The following is a 10,259-nucleotide window of genomic DNA, read 5'->3' on the forward strand; positions in this document are numbered from 1 at the left end:
CATACAACAAATGAAAAAGATCTGCCAAGATTTTCTATAATTACTTTTTAAATAATCCCTTTATTTCTGTTTTAGTATCAATTCCAAGACAGAAGAGTGGCAAGGACTACTGGGGTTAAATGATTTGCCCTGGGTCACATAGCTAGAAAGTGTCTGAAGTCGGATATGAACCCAGGATATCCTGAATCCAAACCTGCAGCAACCCAGCTGCCGCATGATTACTTTCTACAATGATGACCCTGATATTGTGTAAATGGAAATCTTGTACCTTTGAACTACATTTCCCAGGAGTCCACTGACTTCCTATCATTCTGTACTAACATAAATACAATAAATAGGGTGGTCTTTCCTGGCTAGCTCTCTTTCCTTCCTGTGTCAGGACATTGGTGGAGTGAGTGGTTTGAACAGGTAGATTAGCCATGGGCACATGGTTTTATTTTGTTGCCTTTTTATTTTGTTACTTCTAGTGATCATTAATAAATCCTTTAAAATATAATATTTTAAGTTATTGTATATTAATTTTAATTTTTACAATATAATATATAAAGAAGCTGAAATATCCATTTAAAAATAAAGATTAGAAAAAGAAGTAGACAGTGGATAGAGCACCAGGCCTGGGATGAAGAGGACCTGGGTTCAAATCTGGCCTCAGATACTTCCTAGCTATACAATACTGAGAAAGTCACTTAACCCCAGATACTTAGCCCTTACTGCTCTCATGATTTGGAACCAAAATTCAGTATCTATTTTAAGACAGGAGGTAAGAAATTTTTTTTAAAAAAGGAAGAGAAAAAGAAAAGCAAATGGACTAGCCCAAGACTGCATGGACAAGATCTGTGCTTAGAGGTTTTTAGTGAGACATTTAATGAAGGAGTGGCTTAAGAAATGACAATCTAGGCAGAAGGATATAATCAAAGCCATGGAGAAGGGAAAGTATAAGGCCATTTTGGGGGGCAGAGAATAGTTCAGTTTGATTAGAGCCTGAACAGAACAAAAGATTTATATAGGGAGAGAGAATTCAAATATGAAGTTTAGTTTTGCTACACTTTGTTTCCCCTTTCTGCTTTTTAAAAATTGTTATTTCTAGGGAGTGTTCCTGACCCCATACTCTGAGCAGGAAAAGAAACATTTGAAAATGATTATGATGTAAAAAAAAATAGAAAATTTCAGTAAAAAAATTTAACAAAGATAATTAGGTCCAGGCTGTAGGGACTGAGGAATGAGAATTAGAAAATCATCTGCCTAATAAATTCCATCTATATATTGCCTTAAGGTGTACCCAATACTTTATCTCATTTGGTTCTTACGACAACCCTGTGAAGGGTATAGATAACATAATCATATTTTATAGGTGAAGGCACAGAATCATAAAGAGGTTAAGTGATTTGCCCAGAATCACATAGTCAATGTCTGTGGCAAGTTTGAAGCCAGGTCTTTTTGACACACAGTCCATCATTACTCCATAAGACAATCTAGCTAAGGGCTGCCATCTTTGAACAGGTGCCTAAATAAATGAAACCATAGATCCTAGGGAGGCAGCATGGGGCAAAGGAAAGAATGCTGGCTCTGGAGTCTGAGGAACTGAGTTCAAATCTCTTATCACGCTTCCCATGTGACCTTGAGTTGGTCACTTTACAACTCCCTAAGCCTCAGTTTCTTCATTTGTAAAATAAAGTGGTTGAGCTAGATTACCTCTCAAGTTCCTTTTAACTCTAGATCTATGACCTTATGATTCTTTGATAAATAGCAGAATTAGTAGGGAAGGGAGGCAAGATAAACTTGGGGGGAAAAGGCATTAAGAAAAGCATTGGACCAAGAAATGCATAGTGGGGAACATCTTAAGTGAGGAGGTGAAAAGAGGATGAGATTCCAATGAGAGAATTCCAGTTGAATGCAATCTAAGAGGAGAACCAATATAACCTTTCCTGATTCCCTTCAGCTGCTATCCATCCCCTCCCAAATTATCTTGCATTTATTTTATATATGCATATATATACATATATATGTGTGTATATATATATATACAGTACCATTTTAACAAGGCATATGAGTTCCCCCCAAATCATCTTGGCATGCAAAATCAAGCAACACAAACCACAGGGCTTATGGGGAAGATGAGATTGGATGTAGCATTTGAAAACTTAAGTGACACAAAAAAGATAGGAACCTAATAAAAATGGTAGCATGGTTTTATAAATATTAAATGGTTAAGAAATACATAAATAGGGGGCGGCTGGGTAGCTCAGTGGATTGAGAGCCAGACCTAGAGATGGGAGGTCCTGGGTTCAAATCTGGCCTCAGACACTTCCCAGCTATGTGACTCTGGGCAAGTCACTTGACCCCCATTGCCTAGCCCTTACCGTTCTTCTGTCTTGGAGCCAATACACAGTATTGACTCCAAGACGGAAGGTAAGGGTTTAAAAAAAAAAAGAAATACATAAATACTACAATAGATAGTAGCAGTGTCTTATCTGACTGGGGCAAAGTCAAGTTGTGAAGAGCAAGAGGGCAGCCTAGCCTCCGTGTGCCAAAACCCACCCATGGCAGAAGATAGGAGAGGGGGAAGAAGACAGACCATAGCTCCTACTACACTAGAAATACACAATAAATATGGCACTTTACCTGTTAAAAACTCAAAAGATTGGTCATGGAAGTTGGGCAAGTTGCAGCTTGTTAGTTGTTATAAATTAGTGTCATTTTCTGTGTTCTATTACTTTCTTGAGGACAAAATTGAACATAAGTAAACAAAATTCATATTATATTCAAAATGTTCCCTAATATATTAATAATGTTAAAACCAATTCATGCTTTCAAAAATAATCATTGCAGCAGAAGTGACTGCACTTACATGTCATCCCTCTTGATGAAGTATAAACTCCTTGAGGGCAGGAACAATTTCTTTTTCTTTGTATGCCTACATCATAGCCCAGTGGTTGGCATGTTTTATATTGCTAATAAATGTTTATTAATTGATTGATAATGAGGACTAAGAGGAAGTTTCAAGAAGGCACCTGAGCATAGGTTTGAATCATGTCAAATGTTACAGTGACATAAAGGAGAATAAGGACGGTGAAAAGATTTGGTGCTTAAAGAAAATCAACGAAAGAATGCTTCCCGCATCTAGAGAAAGAACTATGGGGATAGAAATGCAAAAGAGAAGCATATGGTTTATCACTCAGTTATATGGGTATATGATTTGGGGTTGTGATTTTTAAAAAGAGTATTACAAATATGAATGGGTTTTGAGTAATAATAACATGTATAAACCAGTAAAATTGCTTGTCAGCTCTGAGAGGAGGGAGGGAGACAGCATGAATCATGTAACCATGGAAAAATATTCTAAATTTTTTTTTAATTTTAAAAAACAAAGAATTCCTAAACTGGAAAAAAGAAAATCATTAGTGACATTTGAGAGGGAGGTTTCTATAAAATGGCAAAGATAAAAGTCAGTACAGAACTCATATTCAGGGGGCAGGAATGGGTGTGATGAAGAATCCAAGGCAACCTTAGAAAAAAAGAAGTGGCATCTTTTACTCAGACAATAAGAAAGATAAAGATGAGTTGAGGTATGGAAAAAAAGAAGTTAAGGGGACTTAGTCTCATCAAAGCATGAAGCAAGCTCTTCTGAGAAGTGCTTAAGTGGAAGAAGGGATAGAAGCTTGAGGAGAAGGGGAAAGGTGTGGAGTATTCTTAAGGAATGAACAAAAGGATAAAAAATTCCACATAGCAGCAAAGACTCAGCTTATATTAAAAAGCATTCATTTGCACAGGGACAAGCAAACACAGATTTGTTCATTTCTGCAGCAAGAATGTAAGCCAGCAAGAAGAAAGAAAGCAGGAATCAATCATAACCACCAGGATGCTAAGTACTGCATCTTCTTGGTCCGTAGATCAGAACATCTAAATATAAATAAAAAAGATCAAGGGATAGGAGTCCTGGGTGTTAGTAAGACTTGGGGGATGGGAGATGCTGTGATCAGAGACAGGAACCAACAAGTTTAAGATTTCCAAGTGAAGTATCAAGTAAAAATAAACTCCAGAGTATGGTAGTATTGATGAGTGACTGACAAGATACGAAGATGAGGACCAATAAGGCAGATGAGAACAAGTTGCTTTGAAATCATCCTTTCAGGCAGAGCATCAATATGATTGTTAAAGTCACTTCTTAGAGGTTTAGCTTTGGGCAAGACATTTAACCTCCCTGGACCTCAGTTTCCACATCTGTAAAATGAAGTGATTTAATGAGGTGGCTTCTGAAGTCCCTTCTAGATCTTTGGGTCGAGGTACCTAAAAACTTTGGAGGTAGCTAAATGACTCAGAAAATAGAGTGGTGGGTCTGGGGTCAGGAAGATGCGAGTTAAAATCCAGCCTCAGACACTTACTAGCTCTATGACCCCGAGCAAGTCACTTAGTCTGTTTGCCTTACTCCACTGGAGAAGGAAATAGAAAACCAACTACAGAATCACTGCCAAGAAAACCCCATGAAAAGCACTGGATTCCTAAGGTACATGAGGTCATGAAGAATTTGACATCACTGAATACAGAGCTCCATCCAGCAGCCTCTCTGAGGACCCAGGGTCTCTTTACCCAGGTGTGGTGTCACGGTCAAGTAATGAAGATGAGAAACACCATGCATTCAACCCACATATGCAGGCATCACACACAGTGCTCTGCCATAGTATTGTGGTTTGTTTATTATATAGGTTTTCAGATACATACACACAATCAATTCTCTACATATGTAGCATTCTACAATTTGATTGGATATTATCAAATCACTTAAACAACACTTATGATGTTACTACAACAAAGAATTCTGTGATCATTTACTAGGTTTCTACAACACTCTGTGATAGATACGATTAATGTGAATACAACCATTTGTAGGTTAGTACCCCTTGACCAGCTGAGAGGATCATTGTGCTTTTGGTTAGCTTTCACTATCCATCATAATTGCTTGGGAGATGAACAACAAAATATATTCGTATCTAGGTGTGAGAACTTAAAGCAGACCAGTTTGGGGGTTTTCCTCAAATTTACAAGTTCTGTTTTTCTTGTGTTACTTTAAAGTGCCTAGCAATGCTGCTTGGCTCCTGTTCCAACAAATTCACTGGAGTGTGGTAACTGTAGGAGAAGATTCATTATAGTACTCAAGCTTTTGGCCGGTGTTTATTGTAGGGCCTTGGAGCATGTCTTGTGCTTGAGAAAGGAGGGGTCATGGGCAGTAATCTTTAGGCTTTAATTCTGTAACTACAATCTTTTCAGAGTAATAACCTAGGGGGCTTAAAGTAGAGTATATGTTTATTGATCCTATAAGTATTTGCTCTCATATTATTTCTCCTGTATTGGGGAGAGAACAATAATCATAACAAGTCCATTAGTGGGGAAAATTTGGGGAGAGAAGTCACAGAGGGGGATCAGTGGGGGGCCCTCATTCTGGGGGTCTGCTTTGCTGACCTTCCTTCCTCAGACCGTGACCTTATCAACCAGTCAGGATATGATGGCCTCCAGCAACTGAACAACACCTAAAATCCACCCTGGGCTTTGATTTCTTCATGTGTAAAATGGCTGGACGAGATGATCTGTGACATTGGTCCCTCCATACTCCAGATCTATGAACCTCTCTCTAAGGTCCCTTTCTGCTCTGGTATGCCACGATTCTAAAGCAGAAATCAGAGAAGTAGAAAATATGAGATATATTTAATTAACTGGCTTCCTGTGACCCATCTCACTTTGAGGCCATTATTCTTACCTACTTGTTATACTCAGTTCTTTTCCATCTCAACATGAATAAAACATAATTAGTAAAATAAGCCTGCAATAGGGGAAAAAAAACCTAGCAGTACAAAAGGGAAATAATTCCCTTTCCTTGGAACTATCTGCATCATTACTCATCTCCATAGCACAGATAATCGAGAATTGATGACATCTCTGTTTCAGAGAAAATCATTCCAGAGGCTCCCAAAAGGAAATGATGACTCTGGAAGAGAAAAGTAGACCAGAGAGACAAATTCTTGATTTACAGAGAAAGTTGAACCATAGCCAGCCCTAAGACCCTCAAGTCATTTTGAAATCATGAAAATCTCCTGAAAGGTTGCAGGTGCATTCAAGGTACCACCTGCCTTTGCAGCATTCCCAGGAGCTCAGTCCAGGGCAGATGTCATCATCCTTATTTTCCAGTTTGAGAAAGTCACACAGAAACCATAAATGACTCTCTCCAAATTGAATAGCAAGTTGTTGACAGAACCAGGACTGGGACCATGAAGACTGGCTCCTTTAAAAAAAATCAATCCTGCCAAGTTCTCTATGAGGCATCATCTGCTTTTTAGTCAAAGTCTAGGAAAAATTAAACTTGAAGAAATGAATAGAACCATAATTAAGGGACCTGGCAAGGGAACCCAACTCCCTGAGAGAACAGCTTGTGCCTCATTCTTTTCTTATACTTCTAGAGCAGTCGTAAGATTTTTTCTCCTTTTGCTCACATCTTTGTTGTTTTAAAATAAAAACTTCAAGAAAATGAAACTAAGGTTGCTCTGCATATGCAGATAAATAATTTAGGATCAAGGAGTCTAGAGCTAAAAGGTACCTCAAAGATCACCTAGTCTAGGGGGTACATTTTCTTTTTTTTATATCATACCCCTTTGGCAGTCTAGGAATGCCCAGGGATATATGAACAACTTCTCAGAATAGAACTTAACACGTAAAATACATAGGATTAAAATATTATTTTTTAAAAGTTTACAAGTCCAATCTAATTCTCTTCTTTTGCAGATGAGGAAAATGAGACCCAGGGAGATGAATTTATTTTTCCAAGGTTCAACTATTGCTCTCATGGATTTGTAGGTTTTTTCTTTAGTCTAATAGTTCCCAAGACTCCTCTCTTCTAAGATACTCTTCAAGTTTAATTTATGTAGTTATGAGAGTGAGCTCTGGATTTGAGACCTGAGACCAAACCCCAGCTCTGCTTGTTACCTCTGTGACATTGGGCAAATTCCTTCCCTGATACAACCTGAACATTCCTGGACTTTGCTGCATGAGGACTTGCAGACATTTCTATCTGTCCTGCCTCTAAACTTTCTCTTATGAGTTATCTCCCTAAACAGTTGGAGTTCCTTGAGATCAGTAGCTAGCTCCCTTTTTCTTCTTGTATTCCTCAGGGCTCATTACAATGCTTGGCACAAAGTAGGTGATTAATGAATCCTTTTTTCATTCATTCATTCTTTGTACCTTAGTTTCTTCATTTGTAAAATGAGAAAATGAGACCAAATAATCTCTATAAAGTACCTTTCACCCATAAATATTATGATCTTGTGACTCTTAGACATTGTGCAATGTCCATTTCCTAGGGAGTGGTCAGTCTCTTAGCTAATAAATATTTTGGGAGAGCCCACAAAATAGCAATATGGAAAGACCCATGTGAAGGAGGTGAAGAAGAGTAGAGAGAGAAGCTACGTGAAGTAATGAGAAGAGTATTTCTGACCATGAATTAAGATGAGTGAAAGAAAATCAGATTATGAATGGGGACAGCATTACAATGGGCAGGCAAGTGGCACAATGGAGAGTGATGAGTTTGGAGTCAGGAAGACATATTTCTGAGTTCAAATCTGGCCTTGGATACTTACTACCTGTGAGACTCTGAGCAAGTCATTTAACTCTGCCTCAGTTTCCTCATTTATAAAATGAGCTGGAGAAAGAAATGGTAAACCTTTCTAGTATCTTCATCAAGAAAACCCTAAATGGGGTGACAAAGTTAGACACAACCAAAAAAAAAGTTAAGGTAATAAAAAAGAGGGTCAGGAAAAGACAAAGATTATTTTTAAATAGAGCAAGAGAAGCTAACATACAACAGCAAATAATTTGCTACCCTCAAACAACAATAATATTAATCACAACTAATATTTATCTAGCACTTTTTAAGCTTGGCACAGCACTTTATCATCTTGGTTGATGTTCACAACCACCCTAAGATGCAGGCACTAATATTAATCCCATTTTACAAATGATTAACTAAGAGGTTTGTTGACTTGCTCAGAGTCATTGTCTTTCATACTCAAAAAGGACCAAAATGACATCACTGAGTTATGTTTGCTTACTGGAACATAAATTGCATTGAAATGAGGCAGAATTGTACCAAGTCATCAGCTTCACTTTCTCTTCCAGAGACATCAAAGTCCTGCAGCAAGACAAAAAGCAGTAACTGGTGATGGATGCAGAGGATAATCTTAAAAAAAAAAAAAAACACTTACCTTCCATCTTAGAATCAATACTGTGTATTGGATCTAAGGCAGGAGAATGGTAAGGGAGAGTCAAAGGGGATTAAGTGACTTGCCCAATATCACATGGCTAGGAATTGTCTGAGATCAAATTTGAACCCAGGACCTCCCATATCTGGGTTTGGCTCTTAATGCAGTGAGCCACCCAGCTGCCCCATGCAGTGGATAATCTTGGCTTCTTTAATGCCTGATCAAGCTCTAAGCACTCTATAGCTCCTCTTTCCACCATTTTTTTGGCCTTTGAAACAAACTGTTCTCATCTGCCCCTGGCACCAGAGGAAGTCTTCGAATGCCTGGGGGAGACATTCCCTTAATTCACTAAGAGGTTTAAGACCTGTTGGTTCCCCTCAACTTGGGTTAGCCCATCTGCAAGATGGTTTGCTGGGGTTTGTGTAAATTTTAAATTATTCCACCCTACTTAGACCTTATCTTATGGGGAAGATAAAGTTGTAATCTCCTGATTGGCTTGAGCAAGTAATAAAGAGAGAAAGGAAAGAGATTTCACAGAAATTTGAGGGTTCTCATCACACCCTTTGTGGATTAGCCAGACTGTTAAAGATATTTTTAGGGTTGTGACTTAAAAACTAAATTAATTTGGTCACCAAGAAAATCCCATAATAAAATACCCAAGACAGCTGGAAGTTTATGGTGAATTTAATTAATATGGAGGAAAGAAATTAAGAAAGAGAAAGAGGAAAAGAGTTTATTTAAACTGCTCCAGTTCAGGTTGAGCCAGGCAGGAGTTCAAGGCCTTGGACAAGGGGGCCTTTCCTGAGAGCCAAGGGAAAAAGGAGTCAATCTTATCACTCACCACATGACTGTCTCAAGGAAGCTGTCTGAGGTAGCTCCTCCAGGCTCGAGTTCCATGATTGAACTGGTGCCCAGGCCTGCTCATAGGAAGTGATCAGCCAAAGTCACCTCTCCAGGGAAAGAGTCAGAAGGTCCCTCTGGAGAGAGCCAGTGAGCCTTTTACTCTTATGTCTCCTCATCTAAATGCCCATTCTTTAGTTCTCATCTCCTTTGATTAGATTCTATCTTTAGAGTTACTTAACACTTCATTGTTAAATTCTCCTTTTGCAAGTTACCTAACTTTTTTGTGATTAATTTAACCTTTATAGTTACTTAACACCTTTTTGTATTAAGATCTTAAAATAGACAGATTAAAGTTCTAGCTTCACTATAAGGTAAGAGCTAAGTATCTTCATTGTTCAATCAGGAGATTACAACTTTATCTTCCCCATAAGGTAAGATCTAAGTAGGATAGAGTAATTTAAAATTCACAGTGGCCACTGTACCTGCTACAGCTTTTGGGGACTGTGAGTAAGAATTGGGTGGCGAGTGGATACCCAAGGGGAATGAGCAGTCCTGAAAAGTACTCAGCAAGCCCTCACACCAGAGGTGCTAGTCTTCCCAAAACACTCATACACTCCAAGTATCTGAGGAAGGATTTGAACTCTCTTCTGACTTTAAGTCCCTGTTTAATCAACTCTGTTGTCTACCTGGTTCATAGTTCCAAAGAAGCCTTATCATGCCCCTCAGGGGAGAGCCCAAAGAATTTCCCCAAAATTATGAAGGTGTACGGGGGAAGAGGGTAAGGGTTAGGGCACAGGAATCAGAGGATACAACCTTTGATTTTCTGGACTCTGATGTCTTACTACTCGTTGTCCCTATCCACTTCCCCCACATACTGATGAGCCCCACGTTACCTAAAAGGTTGGTAACAGCTATTATGATTATCTTTTGGACACTGGGGCTTCCAGGTCTGTATTAAAGAATACACCTGATTCAGATGGCAATTCCACTGGCTCAGTGAATGTAGTGGGGGTGTTAGGGACACCCCAAAATGTTAAAAAGCTTTCCCCTAGAATGGTATCTGTAGGACCCCTAGAAATACAGCATTCTTTCCTCTTGATGCCTGGCTCCCCTATAAATTTGCTGGGGAGAGATCTTCTATGCAAGCTCAGAGTCGCAATAACTTGTTCTCCA

This window comes from Monodelphis domestica, chromosome 2 (assembly GCF_027887165.1).
Source record: "Monodelphis domestica isolate mMonDom1 chromosome 2, mMonDom1.pri, whole genome shotgun sequence".
In the NCBI taxonomy this organism is placed as follows: domain Eukaryota; kingdom Metazoa; phylum Chordata; class Mammalia; order Didelphimorphia; family Didelphidae; genus Monodelphis; species Monodelphis domestica.